This window comes from Lissotriton vulgaris, chromosome 3_1 (assembly GCF_964263255.1).
Source record: "Lissotriton vulgaris chromosome 3_1, aLisVul1.2, whole genome shotgun sequence".
Classification (NCBI taxonomy): Eukaryota; Metazoa; Chordata; class Amphibia; order Caudata; family Salamandridae; genus Lissotriton; species Lissotriton vulgaris.
In genome coordinates, this window is record NC_141689.1 from 502497179 (window position 1) to 502516989 (window position 19811).

Here is a 19811-nt window from a genome sequence, read left to right on the forward strand (position 1 = left end):
AAAGGAAAAGGTCAAGGAGGGCTAGTACAACTTCTTCTTCAAGCCCCCTTCCTTCTGAAGATCTAGATCTTGATTGGCACCCACCAATTCAGTCTGAGAGTGAGGCACGCCATGAGCCGACAAAGCTAGGTAAAAGGAAGGTTCCTGCAAGCCTTTCAGTTATGGGTGATGACGAAGAAGAAGCAGAAGTGGTGCATTCTGCTGCTGATGAAGAGTCTGACGAAGAAGACCCAGTCATCACAGTCGTCACTCCAGCCCCAGCGGGCATGCAGCAGACAGACATTTTTACCCTATCCCGAAATGCTGCGCAGGATGTGGGCGGCGTGGCACTGGTACCACCACCAACACAGGTAACTACTACACCAACACGACCTACAGCTTCTATATTTTCTCTGCAAAAGGGCCGGCAGGGACCTCCATCCAGCTCGACCTCCATTACCTCAAGTAGTGGTGCTGTAAGTTCACAACATAGTCAAATTCCGCCACGCCCATTCTCCAATTTATCTGGCATTGAAAGTGGCACCTCCACCACCACCACCAGAAATCTCAACTCCCCAGTTTGGGACTTCTTTAGTATTAGCAAAAAGGCGGAAACCCAAGTTATTTGTTTGATTTGTAAACAAGTAGTTAGTCTGGGTAAGCTTGGTACCAACTATGGTACCGGAAGCCAGAGAGGTCATCTAAAAAAACTAAACAGCATCCAGTGGGAGGCGTACCTATGTAACATCTGGAAAGCCAAAAGTAGAAATCCAAATGTAGCCATTGAGATTGCATCTGATGACGAGGAGCAGATCGTGCAGGGGGGAGGTGAAGAAGCGAGAGACATTTTTTCTGGTACACACAGTACCCCTGGCAGCAGCACTGCAGTGGTAGCGTCCACACCCTCTACCCCAGCAAAATCTAGGTGGCACAGTAAGAGTCTGGTAGAGACACCAATGCGAAAAAGTACATCATTGAGCCTAACTGGGTTGAAGAAGTCTGGATCATCATCACATATGAAAACAGTCCAGACTACCATTAAAAGCTTGTTTTGGGCGGAGGCGCCATTGGAACACAACCACCCAACGGCACGTCTGTATGATGCAATGCTGGCTAAAATGTTAGCGCAGACCTTCTCCCTTTTTTTTTCGTGGAAGGGGTGGGTTTTCTAGAATTTGTGGCAACAGTCACTAAATGGAAGGTTCCTAGCTGGTCCTCTTTTGCCAGAGTTGCGGTTCCAGCACTACATCAAGATGTGCTGGACGTGATTGGGGCAGCTTTGCTGAAGAGTGCTGTTCACACTATCCACCTGACAACAGACATGTCGACCAGTTGCCAAGCCATTGATTACATGTGCATCACTGAACACTGGGTCTCTTTTGCGGGGGTTAGAGAGAAGATAGCTGCAGGTGTTGACAGTGTCACAATTTTTCAAGCTACTCGGAAACATGCAACAGTAGCCATGTTTGCCATGGATAAATCTCATACTGCAGTAAACATTTTGGAGAAGTTTAACAGTAAGGTCTTTGAATGGCTACAGCCAAGAAAGCGCATGATTGGTTATGTTTCCACAGATAATGGCAGTAATATAGTTAAGGCCATGGCTGATGGTGGCTATTTCAGAGTGCTGTGTTTGGCGCACAGAATTAACATTATTGTTCAAGATTTCTTGAAAAAAGAAAACACAGTCAGCAAGTTACTGACCACCTGCTGAAGAATCTGCACACATTTCAGCCAATATAAGGTCCGGAAGCAGATGAGGATCATTCAACGTGACCGTAGAGTGCCAGTCAGAGGACTCATCCAGGAGGTGGCAACACGTTGGAACTCAACCTTCTACATGCTTGAGCGTCTGTTTGAGCAGTACTTGGTAATCAATGAGTATGTCTTTCACGCACGGGGTGCTTCTATGAAAGACATGAGGCTAGAGGTGGAGGAATGGAACCTAGTTAAAAGCCTTACAGACATGCTTCGTCCTTTTGAGGTGTTCATGCGTGAAGTCAGCAGGGAGGACTGTATTTTGGGCAAAGCTATCCCATTGTTGCGCATGCTAGAGCACCAACTGAAGGGGGTGTCTTAAGCGATCCGAGTTGATGCTGAAAAACAAGACACAAATCAGTTGGTGGAGAGCTTATTAAAACGCCTAGTTGACAATGCAAGGCTTAAAGCAATACATTCAGAATAACATTACATTTGTGCCACTATTCTGGATCCACAGTACAAAAAGGCACTGGCCAGCAATACATTAATTCCTTTTTATGAAGCAGATGTTTCCAAGTACATCTGCTAGCTAGCTCTGTCAGCAACTTGGTTCAAAAAAGAGCGGCAGGAAATTGAAGGAACCACCACAAGTACTACTGAAGCAGCAGACCATTCGGCGTCAAGGTCCACTTCTGTGGCCGAAGGCAGTCACTTTCCCTCAGAGCTGTTACCGACACCAGCAACTGTATCATCATCACCTGCACCAGGCCCAGCCATAATATTGTCGGAAGCGTATTGGATAACTCATTAAGGGTTTGCTCGTTCCAGTGTTGATGCATAGGTAACAGATGGTACGCAAAGTGGAGCACCCCTTGAGGACCTTGAGTGGATTGTGCAGGCCTATCTGGATGACCCAACAGAAGTCTTCTTTGATCAGATCTCATTGGTGTATTGGTATGGGAAAAGGCCTCAATGGCCACTGATCACCAAGCTGGCTATAAATTATTTGGCTTGCCCATTCGCAAGCGTGTCTTCTGAATGTGTTTTCAGTGCTGCTCTTGCCCAAAAATGTGGAGAGGTTAACAATGATCAAGATGAATCAGCACTTCATACCACCAGATTACAAAATATGTGAATCCACGCAGGAAGAACAGGACACCGTCTTAGGTGACAGAAGTTCTTCTCTGTTAGCTGGCCTACTCCTGTTTCAATTCACAGAGTTTGAGGACGAGCTCTACTTCCCTGACACCTAGGCTTGAAATGCTTACTTTTTTTCCCGTCCTTATTCACTTTTATTTCTGTGTGTCTTTATTTATTTTGCAACTTTTAGCACAACAAAACTCTAATCACAACAAATCCATCAGCAGCACTGTCTTCGTCTTATTTCGTTATTGAAGGTACCGCTGTCTGCGTTCCTGAAGTTCACAAGTTCACAACTCAGTCATGCTCCTCTATCCTCCTCCTCCAGACTCCCCCTATCCATTTCCCTCTAGGCAGATGGCCGGATTATGCAGAATCAAGAAACTGTTGCTTCGTAGACGAGTCCCCTCAAAAGAAATGGGACTGTAATGACTGACTATGCTGACTGTTACTTCTGAAATTGACACGAGAGGCTGCCCTGTGGCCCTTCACTTAAGAATAAGATGCTGACAAAAAGTGGAACAGGTAATGAATGATGAGATGGCATGCACTGGACAACACTGGCTGTCTGGCTCTGATGAAAGCAATTGCTGTTGTTTGTTGTGCATGAAATGAATCCTATGTGTTCTGTTATTATTTAATCTTTTACACACTAATTGTAACTCAAGTCTACTCTGTTAACCTTGTTTAATGCAAATTGAACTTCTACTGCAGGGGCCACTACGTTGCATTTTTTAATATGGAAAATGTCCTTGCACTCACTGTGTGTAGACTGTGACTGCATGAACAACATTGAGTTTGCCAACACCATGATGATGATGAGTCATGATGACCAAAGTTACATAATATCTTTACAGTCACTCACTCGGATGGATGGATCATCATCGTTGATTTACGGAAGAACTATGGCCATTTCATGAGTGGCATACAGGTAAACAAGTCAACAACAACCACAGCAGAACTACATGTCTGTCTAGTCGTGGTATGGAGTGGTCAAGCCAGTGTAGTGTTATGCCATAGTCCAGACAGCGGTTCATGTAAAATTGCAGCTGTGTGGCTTGCTGTATAAAATTAGATCTGCTTTGTCTGTCTGTGTCAAAGAGGTATGCTACATGGAGGTTGGTACACTCAGAGGTGCCTGCTTTGACCGTCTGCATGGCCCTGGCCTGCTGTGTGCTAATTATTATCCTGGAAACAGGGACTCAGAGTAGGCACTTTAGAAATGATGCATGTATGTAATACTGTCGCCTCTGAAAGTGAAAGTGTTATTTTTGCACTACACACTGTACCGTATATTTTTCCTCTGGGGTATCTTAATATCCATTTCTGTTTTTCCATCGACAATTACAGGCTGGCACTTACCCTGTGCGTTGGGAAAAACATTAACTCAGGCTTACCATACTAATCCTCAATTCCGCATCCGTCAGGCAGGCAGTGGACATTGTGGTCACCAACATTGATCGACGGAGCGTCTGATGGAATGGAGGGGTACCGCGAATACGAGGAATAGCTGGATGCATGCAACTTCCCAATTTGACCAGGACAACTACAACACACAGTTACAGTATCCACTTCACTTGTCATTATCTTTTAAATAATGTTATTGTTGTGAACTTCTATGAGTGAGACTCTGTGCGTTTGCTCTCTGCTTCAAATTCATCCCTACAGCTAGTTGATAAGTTTATTTGCTATTTTTGAAACTAATGTAATGTACTACTAAGTGTTTATTCTCTCTGAGGGCAAATAGGCAAGTGAAATTGTGTAATTACTGTAGCCCTGTACTGTCTAATTGTTTAGTACTAGTTAGTAAGTTGTAGTAAGTACTACTTTTTAGTAACATACCCATTCATTTAGCAAACAACTTCATGCATGCACTTCCTTTATGTCCCGTAAAAGATTTATGGATATTTTCGTATCCAAAGATTTGCTTTTCTTCATTTGTTGTTTGTCCATGCTGTGTTTTTTTTCTCTCTCCAAAAAACTTTCCCAAAAACCCCCATTCCCATCCATTTTTCAAACCCTAACCCTCTTCCCCCAGGCTGTGTGGTTTTCATTGAGATGTAACTAAATGACACCAATAATTCCACACGCTTGCTGAGGAGAATAAGGTCAAAAGCAACAGAAAATCAATTTCAAGGCAGGTCAAGGAATCCAAGGATATATTCTTATTCTGCTTGACACACACCCATGAGTATTTGCAAATCAATTCAGAATTTCATATCTGCCATCGAGTGGATTCATCATCAACAACATCCTCCTACACGTGACGAATGCTTACTCTGCTGTGTCCTTCAGGACTAGTTCTTGTAGTAGCCATAATTCACGCAACTAGTAGATAACTTTTGATTGAATACTTTAGCATTGCTTAGGCTACAATTTATGGCACTGTTCTTGTGTACTGTACTATCCTACTGTTCTAATGCTCCTCTCAGGCCACTCAATGTCTCATTTCCTTTTTTTCATTTGCTGCTACTGCCAGTGTGTACCACTACTACTACCACGATACAAAAACATCATTTGCACATCACAAAAAGTCTCTTTCAATCATTTGCTGTAAGCACGTATAAACCCGATTTCTTTGTCCAAAAGAATCACGTAGTATATCCAAAATCCAAGCTTTATTTCTTTTTAAAACACAGTTCTTGACAGCCGACACGGGTTTCGCCCCCTATGGGCTTTCTCAAGGCAAATCTCCAATTTGTACGATACTTTATCTTCCAATACTTGCGTATTATATTCTCCCTTTGAAGGGCGTCCACCCAATAAATATCATCCAATTCTAGTAGCACTCTATCTGAGGTTGCAGTTTTCCTCACTTGTTTTCAATGTGGAGCCATGATAAGTTCCAACATAAATTTGAAAGACTGTCTTCCACCGAAATCGCATTCCAAACCACCACAACGATACCATTTCATCCGTCCAAGATTCCATAGCCAACCTTAATCGCCATTTGCCATGCAGCCAGCCCTGTGCCTAGCCCTATTCTCAAACACGAATCACAGGTAATATAAGTATTTTGGGGAGGAAGAATAATGGAGTAGTAGGAGACGAGAGACTGACGGTAGTACTAGTAAAGTAGTAGGACAATTGAATTCACTAACTCTGTCAGTGGCACTCTTGTACAAATGTGAGTGATTACTTGGACAATTTGAATCAACCAGCCAGTTAAGTTTCAGGAAAACAAACGTACAGTAAACCCCTCCCTGCCTCCCCAAAAAAACAGTAAAAACGCGTATGCTATGTTCAAGTGGAAAATAAATAATTATTTTTCGACCCTAACAAAAATAAACTATCCCACAAGACCCGACCCACCTCCTTCCCTAACCACAACCATGTCCATGAAATGTCCCCAAAAGTCCAAAAACTCCAACGCCCAATTCCCACCCCCAAAAGTCTTTAAAAAAGGGGCAAGGGGCAGTCTCTCTCTACTTTGGCCGGCGGTGTCCTGTGGCCAGGTAGTCACACAGCTCTCTCCGGAGGGCCTTGAGCAGGACTTTCTTATTTATTTTTATTTATTTATTATTAATCTTATAGAGCGCTACAGCTACCCGTGAGGGTTTCCCGGCGCTAATTGACAGTGAACAGCATAATTGATCCTGAAGAAGAAATTATTGGGCAAAGAGCCAGGTCTTTAAGGCTTTTCGGAAGCGGAGATGGCACTGCTCCATTCGTAGGTCCAGGGGAAGAGAATTCCAGAGTTTGGGTCCCAGTACAGCAAAGGAACGGCCACTACTCTGGAAAGCCTGAACTTTGGCACGCAGAACAAGTGTTGGGAAGAAGAGCGAAGAGAGCGTGCGGGTATATAAGGTTTGACGAGTGCTTGGAGATAAGTGGGAGCGGCTTCAATTTTAATCTTATGCATGAAGCATAGTGCCTTAAATTTTACCCGGTTGTCAAGATTAAGCCAGTGGAGTTGCTTGATGCGTTCCGTAATTGGATCATATTTCCGGCATCCACACAGAAGCCGAGCAGCGGCATTCTGGACTAGTTGGAGACGACGCATGACCGCTCTGGTAGCCCCCAGATAGAGCACGTTACTGTAGTCTAATCTAGAGGTCACCAGGGCCGTCACAACAGATCTCTGGGTGTCGGATGGCAGAATCCAGAAGATTTTTCTCAGCCATCTTAGGATAGTGAAGCAGGTGGCTGTAACTTTATTGACCTGGTCTTTCATCGATAGATCCCTATCGATAAGAACCCCAAGGTTTCTTGCTCGTTCCGATGGAATGGGTAAGTCGCCCATGGTCGACGGCCAGTGTCTCGGACTCCAAAGGTCAGGCTTGTTACCAAAGACAAGCACCTCCGTCTTGTCGCTGTTGAGCTTAAGAAAATTACGGCTCATCCAGCGGGAAATGTCACTGAGACCAGATTGCAGAGAAGAAGGTGATGAAGGATCGGCTTGGGATAGAGAAAACACAATCTGAGAGTCATCGGCATAAGTAAAGAGATTGAGACCAGAGTGATGTGCGACATGTGCTAGCGGAACAACATAAAGATTGAAGAGGAGAGGACTAAGGATAGAACCCTGGGGAACACCATGAGGGGAATGATAAGTGTTGGAAGTGGAGGTGTTAGAAAAGATTTGAAAAGTCCTGTCAGTGAGAAAAGACGAGAGCCAGTGCAGGGCTTTGTCACAAATGCCAAAGGAGGCAAGGCTACTGAGAAGGATACTGTGAGAGACAGTATCGAAGGCTGCACTGAGATCGAGCAATATCAGTGCAGCCGTTTCACCTCGATCTAGTAATTGGCGAATATTCTCAGTTACTCCTAATAGAGTGGTTTCAGTGGAGAAGCCTTGACGAAAGCCTGATTGGGAGGGGTGAAGGAGATTATTAGAGGTGACAAAACGTGAAAGATGTAAATGAATGTGCCTTTCCAAAATTTTTGAGAAAGCCGGCAACAATGAAATGGGCCGGAAATTGGCGGCAACATTAGGATCTGCAGTGGGTTTCTTAAGGAGCGGGGTCACCATTGCATGCTTCCAGCTGTGGGGGACCGTGGCTGAGTCAAGAGAAGCATTTAGTAAGGAACAGATCACATTGAGTTGGGAAGACTCAAGTTTACGTAGAACGGAAATGGGTAGGGGGTCCATGGGTGAGCCAGATTTAATATTGTTTAAAATTTCCAAAAGGGTGGCAGGTACGAGGTCAGGCCAAGTCTTCAAAGAAGCCGAAGGAAGGCAAGAAGTGGTGGGGGATGAACAAGGACTGGCATTGGATTCCTCATGGGTTATTATGTCTTTGTAGATTTTGTCAATTTTGGACGTGAAGTACTGGGCGAGTTCGTCACATTTCTTGCTGGAAAGAGGAGGGGGTATAGCAACTGTCTGTGAGCCAGCAAGGTCTTTTACTACTTTAAACAAGACATTTGATTTATTCATGGCTTCTGTAATCAGGTTATTGACATAAGTGGCTCTAGTGTGAGCACAAGCCTTGTGGTAAAGTTTCAATTCAACTTTGTACGTAAGCCCAGCAGCAGTGGAATAGTCCTTCCTCCAGGTACGTTCTAGTCTCTTACATTGGGATTTATGTAGACGGAGGGTTTCGTTGTACCAAGGGGCAGGAGAATTATGGACAATATTTTTCTTATTTGTGAGAGGGAGGCAAGTATTTATAGCATCGAAGAGCCAGGAGTTCACCGAGTTGGCAGCTGCATTCATATTGTCTAAGTTAGGTAGGTATTTAGGCATGAGATCGGACAATTTTTTATTAAGAGCTGCAATGTCCAGATTTTTCCAGACTCTCTTCTTGAGATTGAAAGAGGAATTTGGTATGGTCTGAGTTTTGTTTGTAGCTACAGTAAATTTAACTAGATAATGATCAGACCAAGAAACAGGTAGAGCAGGAGAGCTTGTTATTAGCGAAGAATTGGAAAAAATAGGATCTAAAAGATGCCCGCCCTTGTGGGTGGGACCCTTGTTATGTAAGATTTAATTTCTGCCTCTCCTCCTCCTGCTCAAGGTGTCCACTCGCAGGGTTAGGCGGTGCACACGCGCCTTGCAGGTACTGTGGGGGGCAGCTATTGGTGGCGGCGGGTGGCTGCCGGACCGCAGCACCGTACCGCTGGAGGATTGTGCTGGCTGTATGACCCTGGGGTAGTGGAGGAGGATGCAGCTGTTGTTGCTGAGAGTCATCCTCCTCCTGAGCCACGAGCCACCGATATTCGACGACAATTGCCTCCAGCTTCCGTCGCCTGCCAACTCCTTCCTTGATAGTTTAGAAGGGGTATCTATATGAAGAAAGAAAAAATACTGTAACCAATACTCTTTAAGATTAACACAAAATAATTCAACAGAAAGTTGTGTCACAGTAGCACTAGCAACTTGCAAGCACAGTACATAACATTTGTGGCATGTATCTATCCAACCTCCCACTTCGTTGGCCTCTGCTCTAACATTAGTGGGAGTTTCAGGAATTCTACTAGCACTATGGACTCACTACATTAGACTCAGACAGTACACCTGTCTTCTTCTTCTCTCTTGTTTAGCGAGATTAGTACGTAAACTTGTGGAAGCCGGCATAATGTCAGCGCAGTCAGCTTGCACCCAAGAAAAACAGACGCGAGCCATGATGACGCAAACTTGCGTTACTGTTACCAGTACATGCAGGTGGGGAAGCTCTTACTTTTCTATTACGGGTGGCACTGGCTATACTCTGTTACAAATTACAACAAGGGCTACTGCTCAATTAATTTAATTTTCGCCCTGCCTACTACAAAAGGAAAATGAAGAAGATAATATGATCATCTATCCCTTCACATGATATTTGCTTATATAAGGGATGACTTTAGGTGCTTTTTTTTATTGATTGAGTGAACACCGACAGGCCACACATGAAAGACAAAGTTGAAAAGAAATTATTAACATAGGTAGTGAGTGGTCCCCGTAATCGCCGGAGGAAGGCACGTGACTTGAATTGATAATGTGAACTATACAATATAGATACACAAATCCTGTGCTTGCAAACTACTGTTAGTCAAGGGAGTATTCTGAAAAATTACAACTTCTACTTTCCTCTGCTTTCCTACTCTGGCACAGACGTGCGATGTTACATGCTCTTCAAACTAACACTCTTCATCCAGTGACCGTCTACTCTGTCTACTCTACATACACCTATGCTATCTATGAGGAAGATACCATCCAGGCATCCATCCATTCAAAGTAAATGTCAATCATTCTTCTTAATGTCTCAACTGGACAAATCTTACTTTTTTTCACCGAAAAACACCCTTTTTATTTTATTTTGTAAACCGCCACCCATGCAACCGGGCTTGACTTGCGATTGAATTTGACCCAAAGGATATATTGCGCACATATACAGTTTCTGTTTCACCCACCTAGGCAGTCCTCTTTTCTTTCTCCTTCCACCCATCCTTGCTTCAACCGGCCATGCATCAGATTCCTACCAGCCACCTCTGCCTGCATTCAAAAACACGTATCATTCTTTGCCTGTCATGAATTTAACTTGCTTGTCTTTCCTTACACCCTTATTTCCCTTTTCGTTCATCCCATCCATTAAGTTCATCTCTGATCTGACTTTGCTTCTCGATAAAACTTTCACAGCTGAGTTGAAGTCAAATTTAGAGGAGGCCATTGGTTACTCGTCAACTCCCGCCGCTAATGCTATTGCGAAGTCAAGGGTGACTGTCTTCTACCTGGTTGACAAAAACTTAGTTCTAAATTTGTAAGTCTTCTTAACAGTAAAGTGTACTTGTACTGTACAATATATATACACATATACACATCTGCAGCGAGCCTACTCTGCAATCTCAATAAGTAAGGAATATAATAGCTTACCACTGCCCGCCACTACCGAGGCATCCCCCACAGTAGCAGTTCCTGCTGGCACTGATGGCACCTCTCCGCCCCTGGAGTGACCACCTCCGCGCTGGCCCCGGCACTGGTGGTGGGCTGTGCCTATGGTGTTCCACCTAGAAAATACATTTCATATTTTTAGATGCCATACACCACTCCCTATTTTGTCTAGGAATGAAAAAAAATGTTACTATAAACAAATTTAGTTATTTGTGACTCTCTAGTCTAAACTAAAAATTCCCCTTTCGGTAGGGGAGGGTGTTTTTATTTATGCTTAGCCAGAACATGCTACACTTTTTGGCACAACTGATGAATGCTTGCTTTTTAACACACACCATTTTTCTCATAACAGACAGAAGCTTCCCTTCTATGAACAAGAGCAATATGTTACTGATCATCATCACCACCAGTACTTTAAGTTCCAGGTGAGGGGTCGCTCACAATTAATGTGTAAAATCAGCCACTGTTCAGTTTTCAAGAGTTCACAGTTTCTCTTCTATGAAGTTGATTTTAATAAATGTTTTTATATAATGCACAATTGAAAATTAATATACAGAGTACACATAGAGCTAGTTGTTTTACTTGTAATAAAGCTTTAAAACTTACATAGACTCTGTGGTTTTTGGTCATGAGTGAGTGGGCGAAAGGGTTTGCAATTTGCAAGCATGATTCTGTGACTCTGAGAGGTCGGGACTCTGACTACGTAGTCTTATCTTCTGGGTTGTATAACCATTAGAGATCATCGTTGGATTCGGGAGCTAAATAATGATGACTCTGACACACTAGCTAGTCAGTAAGGAGATTGGGGGTTCAACTTCTGTTATGACTGAGACATGTGGAAAGTCTAACTGCGCCTATTATCACCAATGCCCTATTTCTTGTCCATAGTTCTGTATGTGCGGAATAGTCCCTGCAACACTAGTAGTATGTCCTCATATCCAATCAAAAAGTAAACTAGTATCTTATTCTTGGTGGCCATTGACATTTTATTGTTGGGGATTGTCAAAGCATAAACATTAAGAAGACTTCAATAGACATTATGGACAACCCAGAGGACTGTCACTGCACTCAGTGCCTGGAGCTATTGAATAGGAGTTTTGTTTAACACCTTTTGCCAAATGTGCAAGCTTAGCTAGCTACACAGACAGACTAATAATAATAAATAGTAGTAGCACAGAGAGTCATAGTAGAGGGCGGCAGGATAAGAATTTAGAAACAGTCTACAAGAAGATCAAAGACAATTTAGGAAAAAATAGAATTATGATGAACGTTTGGAATAAATAGGTGCTGTAAAAGTTAGGGAAGTATAATTATTAATATTAACAGGAAAACTTACTGGGGCCAGCAAGAGAGCCCTCGGCGGACCGATCATGGCCTTCCTGCACTGCCGGTGCTGCCACCACCACCTCTGTCCTCTTGCCCCTGGGAGGTGCTGATGTACATGAAAGAAAGACACAAACATAGATGATTGTTGTCAACGAAATCAAACATTTCAAAAAAACAATAACAAATGATTTTGGGGAAATAAAAAACAATTGCACTAAATTTATTGACCTATCTGATGTGGTCTACTAGGATATTAGTATTGCTGTATTCGCAGACCGTCTACTTGAAAAGTTATGTAACTCACTAAACCAACTACAAAAAGGTTCTAATAGGACTGGCAGCACTCAGCAGCAAGCTAAGTGACAGACACAGTCCGCCATGATTGCAGACCACTAAAGAATTTCCTACTAAATGACAAGTCATAATATACTCAACCTATCAATCCACCACCACTATCTCTTCTTAGTGGCAGGAGTACAAATGAAGGACTGAACTTGAGTCTCTAGTCTCTAGCATTACGCAGTTCTGTAAACTACACTCATACATAATCACTCAGGCCAAATGAGCACAAAATTGAAAACAAGTAAGCATAGTAGTACCGCCACTCAGCAGGCGAGCACTTGCAATCACAGAAGCTTTTGAAACATAATTTACCTGCAATGTAATCTGCAGCATACTTTCTCTTCGGAAAAAACATATATTTGTAATATAACACAGAGCAGAAGAAAACAAATAGTTATTAAATAGCTACTAGTACTCACCAAGTCCAGGGATCTCAACGCCAAGCAGGTTGAGCAGGTCTTGTTCCCGGTCCAGTATGTCGGACCACTGGTGCGTCACCTGGTTGTAGGTGTGCCAGACCCCTGACTCCCAATACATGGCCCGGTACACCTAACCCCATAGCTGGTGATGCTCCCGGAGGCCGTACCCGGTACCGGGCCTGCCGTCTGCTGCAACGGTCTTGGGGAGGTGGCGCTGCACAAAGAAGACCAGTGCGGCCACCTCCACTGCGCTGAAGATCCCCCTGGGACTTACAGACACCCCCCGTAAGCACCCGCAAGGGAGCCGGCTGCTGGGTGCGGGAGCGAGACTCTTCCCCTTAGACTTGCGGCTCCCTTTGCCATGGTCCTGAGTTAAAGTAAAGAAAGGAAAAAGAGGAAAGAATAGGGAAAAAAAGTAAAGAAAATAAAAGAGAGGGTTAAAAGAAAAAGTAGTTATTAAAATAGCGAAAAGTAGAAAAAAACATAAAATATAGATGTACAAAAATAGAGAGCTAGATAATGAGTAAAAAAGATTTTTAAAACGTTCAAAAAAACAAAGGATTACAAAGATTAAAGCTGGATAGAAAAGGCATAACCAGAACCATAGTAATGAATGAAAAACACGATGGCCACACCCATTGCAACCACGTGGGTAAGTTTGCGCAATATTTCCCTTGCAAGCACGCAAAAACGGACGCGAACAGGCAACTGCGGGCCCCGAACAGGAAAAGTGCAACACAAGCATGCAACTAGCGACTGGAATCGGAAATACGCAACGCGAACAGTGAAAACAAGATGGCCGCGCCCATATCCGACCGCATGGGTAAATTCGTGGTAGCCGCGGTGAAAAACAAATCCTGCGAACTCGCAAAAATAAAAAAATCCGCAATCTCACGAAAGTTCGCGGATTTTGCAGACCGCGAGTACGTTTTCGCACGAACTCACGTACCGCGAATTCACAAAATTCGCCCATACTTAGCATCTTTGCTCTGAGCAGGCATGTGTGCCTAGCCCTGCCTATGGTAGGTTGGTTAATTGAAAAGTCAGGTCTTCAGTTTCTTGCAGAATCCAACAAGGGTGGAGGAGGGTCTGATGTGGACTGGGAGGTCGTTCCACATTTTAGAAGTGATGTAAGAGAATACTTATCCTCCTGATCAAGTTCTGTGTGCAAGTAGGAGTCCACAGAGCGGTGGTGTCTGGGTGTTTGGTAGAAGGAGATTAGATAGGTGGGGTTGTGTAGTGCCTTGAATGTGTGTGTGTGAGGAGTTTGAATTGAGTGTGTTTGTGTATAAGGAGCCAGTGTAGTTCTCTGAGATGAGTGATGTGAGTTCTGCGCGGGAAGTTGAGTCTTCTAGTGAGTTGCGTGGTGATCCTGGAATAGATGGTGATGTAACAGTCCAACTGGTGATTAGGGCTTGAGTAACACTTTTTGTAGTGTTGCTTGGGAGCCATTGGAAGATCTTCCTCAGCATTCTCAGCATGTGAAAGCAGGATGCAGTGATGGTGATGACTTGAGTGGTCACTTCCAGTTTGCTGTCAATGATTATTCTGAGGTCCCTAGCATGAGCTCTGGGTGTGGGCCCAAGTTCGGCGGCCACCAGTTGAAGTCCCAGGGTGAGGTGTTCTTGCCAAAGATCAATACTTCTATCTTGTCGGTATTGAACTGAAGACAGTTTGCTTTCATCCAATTAGTGACTTTGGCCATGCAGGTGGTTGTTTCTTGTGCTTGGGGTCTTTTGCAAGAGGGGGAGTATGAGTTGCCTGTCATCTGCGTAGTTTCAGCACTCCGTCCATCATCTTATTGTGTTTACTATGTTTGCCCTAAGTGGCCAAGGTATGACCAGACATGAGTCCCTTGCTCACTGTTATGTTATGTTATGTTATGTTATGTTATGTTATGTTATGTTATGTTATGTTATGTTATGTTATGTTAAGGGTTGTCTTATAGAGTGCTCAGCTACTCGGGCAGAGTGTCCCGGCGCTATAAGATATGCAGGGCCAAAACCGAAAAAACCCAGGAGGCTACTGTCCAAACAGCCAAGTTTTGAGCTCTTTCCTAAAGGAGAGCAAGTTGTCTAGCTTCCTGAGAGACAGAGGCAGTTTGTTCCCTAATTGGGGTGCCAGAAGTCTATAAGAACATCCCCCAATACGAGTTTGTTTAATTGTTGGAACAATAGCCAGCACTAGGGAGGAGGATCGTAAGGATCTAGAAGGATGGTAGAAACGCACTCTATTCCTTAAATAGAAGGCTCCGGTGCCATGAAGAGATTTGAACGCCATAGTAAGAGTCTTAAACAGAATGCATTTACGCACCGGCAACTGGATTTAAGTTAGCCTGGCTGATAAGGGGTGATACCCCAAAACCGATCTTAGGACCTGGCCTGGCAGTACGGGCTGGACTGTTCCCATGAGGAGTAGGGTCAAGACTGATTTACATAGGCTGGGTCCAAACTGGGGTGGCATAGTGATAAAAAAAACAAGAGATTAAACCCAGATCTCTTGACTGGGGGTGGGTGGTTGTCCATCATCTTGTGTTTACTATGTTCGCCCTAAGAGGCCAAAGGTGTGCCCAGACGTGGGTACCTTGCTCGCTGTGCAGCTGGATTCAAGCTAGACTGGCTGATGGGGGTGATACCCCAAAACCAGTCCAAGGATGCTTGTTTCTGGTCTAGGAAGGACCTGGGATAGCAGTACGGCCTGGTCTGTTCTCATGAGGAGTAGGGTCAAGACTGATTTGCATATGGCTGGCTCCAAACTTGGTTGGCATAGTGAGCAAAAGAAATATGGATTCAACCCAGATCCCTTGACTATGGGTGAGTGGTTGAAATGTTTCAGCACTAAGTCCATCATCTTGTTGTGTTTACGGTCTGCGTACTAGAGGCTATTGATGTTGTGTGCATGGGTAACTGTGCCCAGAGAGATCATTTATGCGTTAAAGAGGTTGGGGCTGAGTGGTGAACCTTTGAGGCACTCTGCAGTTGGGTTTTCGTAGATCCTAGGAGTAAGGTGCCAGGCTGACAGTTTGGGTTCCATTTGTTAGGAAGTAGCTGGTCCAGCAGAGAGTGGGTCCTTAGATGCCAATGTTGTGCATGCACCTGATGAGGATGGAGTATGAGTCTGTGTCAAATGCTGTAGAGATGTTCTGGAGATTGAGGGATGCCATGTCTCCTCTGTCAAGGATCATGCAAATATTGTCAGTGGTGAAAATGAGTTATAATTTCTGTACTGTGGCTGTCCCTGAAACCAGACTGTGAGGTGTCAAGGGGTTGGTGGCTGCTGGGATGATCGGTGAAGCGCTGGCTGATTTGTTTCCCTAAGACCTTTGCTGTGTATGGTAGGAGGGAGATATGTCTGTAGTTGGAAAGCCGGGTTGGGTCAGAGGATGGTTTCATGAACTGGGCATGACGGAATTTGAGAATTGAAGAGGCAGCTCTGATGTGCATCTGCAGGTTGTTCCAGGATTTAGGAGTGATGCAGTAGAAGGCGCGCCTACCAGCTCTGGTTCTGCATATGCATTGGATTTGTGCAAGTATGAGTCAGGCTGAACGGAGTTGTCAGAGGGGTTTGTGGAAAGTGATGCAGTTGTTGAGATAGGCTAGGCCAGTGTTGTGTAAGGCCCTGAAGGGGTGTGTCAGAAGTCTGAAAAGAGCTTGTCTATGTATAGGCAGTGGAGCTCCCTGAGATGTGTGGTGATGTGGATGGTTTATTGTGAACCTGGCTGCTGAGTTCTCTTGAGGTGTCTGGTCAATTGCATGCTAATTCCAGCATAGATGTCCTTTCTGTAGTGCAGTTTGCCTGTGTATACTGTTGGGGAGCCATATGAAGATCTTCTTCAGCATCTTCAAGGTGAGTTGATGGTCGGTGACAATGCTGAGGTTCTTGGTGTGGGTGGGATTGAATTGTGCTTGCCGCCAGATCGAATCCCATAGTGATGTTTTTCAGCCAAAGATCATGACTTCTGTCTTGTCTGTGTTAAGTTTGAGACAGTGGGTTTTCCTCCAGTTGGTGACGTCAGTCATGCAGTCAGCAATTTTTGTTGTGGTGCTAGGTGTTTAGTCCGAGTGGGAGAGTAGTAGATATGTGTTGTCAGCATTGGACAGGACTTTGAATCTATGTTTGTGGATGATATAGGCGAGCAGGGTCACGTAAGTGTTTAAGTGTGTCAGGAATGATCCTTGTGGTACTCCACAGATGAGGTTGCAGGTTTCCGAGCAGTATGGGGCAAAGCTGACAGACTGAGTTTGGCCCAGAAGGAAGGAACATATCGAGCAGAATGCATGTCCTTGAATTCCAGTTTAATTCAGTCATTTGATGAGAATGGGGTGGGATATCGTGTTGAATGGTGCAGGGAGTGCCAGTTGAATTAGGGCTGTAGTGTCTCCTCTAACCTTGATCTTCCAAATGGTATCTGTAGCAGCAACGAGGGCTGTTTCCGTGCTATGGTTGGGTCTGAACTCTGATGGGTGGTGTTGAGGAGATGGTTTTCATTGAGGTTGTTGGCTAGGTGATCACTGATCAGCTTCTCCGGGGCTCTGACCAGGTAGGCTAACAAGGAGATGGATTAGCAGTTAGCTAGTGGTATTGGGTCTGCAGAGTTTTTTAAGGAGGGTGAGTACAGTGGCGGGTTTCCAGGCGTACAGGTAGATGGCATTTGCGATGGAGGCTGTCAGAATTGGGCTGAACACTGAGTTGATGGGTTGCAGTCCTTTGACGAAGAAACGGTAGGGGCAAGGGTCCGAAGAGGCCCCGGGATGGATGGTCTGCATGATGGAGGCATATTCTTCTGTGGTGATAGTTGGCCAGGATGTCAGTGTCATTCCTGTTGTTAAGATGGGGAGTCAGGATGCAAGTTTAGTGGGGTCTCATTGGGGGTAAATGCTGGGAATGATGTGACAGAAAAACTGGGACACTTTTTTAAGAGGACCTATTGGGGGATGCTGGTGGAGCTGGCTGTAGGGGAGGGAGGTGAAATATTTCCCGATGGTGATAATTTCTTTGCTGCTGTTGGTGCTAGTGTCAATGCAGTTTGCTAGCACATAGCGCTTGGTGGCTTGGATCTGCTGGTGATAACGTCTGATGGTGGATTTGAAGGAGTTCCTGTCCTTATTGTTAAGGTTTGTCCTCCATCTGTGCCCTAGCTCTTGCAGAGGTTTTTGTTCATCCTGTGATCCTCCACATACCATCTTGCTTGCAGACTGGATGCTGTGGTTTTATTGGATTTCAAGCACGCCATGGTGTTGGTGCAGGCAGTGATCCAGTTGCTGAAATTGGAAATGGCATCTAGGAATCTGCTGCTGATAGCTGGGTGGTCTTCCATGAGTTCTGTGGAACGGGCTTCTTCTGAGACCTATTACTGTCTCGTCAGCAGGTTTGATGGTGTTAAATTTGCTGTGATGAGGGATACGAATGGTAAAACTGATGAAGGTGTGGTTGGTCTAGGTGTTTAATGTTGGCTTGTTTACTATGATGTTATTGAAGGTAAGGAATATCAGGTCCAATAAATGTCCTGCTGCGGGATTGGGACTGTCCACTCACTGGATGAGGCTGAGGTTTCCCAGGTCTTCGAGTATGGTGGTGGTGTTTGGTCTTCTAGGTGAAAACTGAAGTCTCTGAGCAGGATGAAAGTGCTTGAGTCAAGGATGAAAGATGCAGCAATGTCTGCAATGGTGCTATTGAAGTCTCTGCGTGGTCTAGGTGGTCTGTAGATGGCAGAACAGTTCAAGGTGAAATTGGCAGTAATGTGGAGTTCGGAGCTTAAGTGCTCCATGTTGTAGGGTGTTGCCTCTGGGGTGGTGGTGCAGCTGATGGAGGACAATGGCTATTCCTCTTCTAGGTTTGTATAATCTGACTTGTCTGGTTATCTTGTAGACAGGAAAAATGGCCTTGGCGATATTGGGGGTGGACAAAGAGGTCAGCCAGGGTTCCATGAGGTAGAGCAGATCTGGTGAGTGTAGCGTGTGGTGTCTGGGATTGAGAGAATGGAGGTCCGTGGAAGGGTAGCATTGCGGGGGAGGACCAGGGTTCCTGGCAAATGGACCAGCTGCTGAAGTTACAACAGCAATTTCCTTAACTTAGGCCGTCCAGACTCCATAGTACTACCATCTACTACCTTATAACCACCCGAAATTCCACCACCTGGAAGCAAGACTGACACATAATGATCAATAGAGCCTTATACAAGTACAGTGGCATACTGTTTGTACTCTCAAACAGTAATAGTAGCAGGAGAGAGTTACTTTAATATTGAAAGGGAGGTAATAATAGCTCACTGCTGCCCTCCTCAAAATCCTTTGTTTTAGGTCTCGACCTAAAGCATTGCTTTAGCAATGTTTGTTTGTCGAGATTCTAGTAAGCAGTGCGAAAACTCTACCAAAACTGCGGATTAGACACAGTTCATGTGAGACAGGCGCGTGCACAAAACGAGCCACGTGACACTCCACCATTTGTCTGTGACTCGCATCAGACTTCAAAGGCTGCCACTCCCCCGCCCCCGCATCAGACTTCAAAGGAATCTGCTCCCCCGCCCCGCATCAGACTTCAAAGGAATGTGCTCCCCCACGACAGCAATGACGAGAGCTTGTTTTTATTGCGGCCGTGCGGTGTTACTTGCATGGCCGCGCGGCCAATGCTTGTTTATTTAATTATTTGATTGCTACCCAGCCGCGCGGCCAATGCACCAGTGCTTCACAAATAAATTCCTCATCAGTAATTAAAACCAGCCCTCTCTGGCCCTGCGTTATCAGCTCATCAGATCCACATCTGCAGTCATTACAGCATGCCAGATAAATCAATCCTCTCTTTTTTATTTTATTTATGTTTTCACAGCAAAAATACATTACAATTCAGAAAGCATAAATATTCATTCAGAGAAAAAAAGGTCAATGGGCACATACAAAATAACTTTAAAAAAGCAGCATAGATCATACTATTCAATTACAGTTACAATGTACATGCAAAGGAGGGACAAAAGTAAAATGAGACTAAACCAAGAAATAAGATGCTTCCTATCATTCAATATCTGCTCAATTTATTCTTATTCAGAAATATTAAGTCTCATAATAATCACGAAAAGCTCCCCAAATTTTCATACC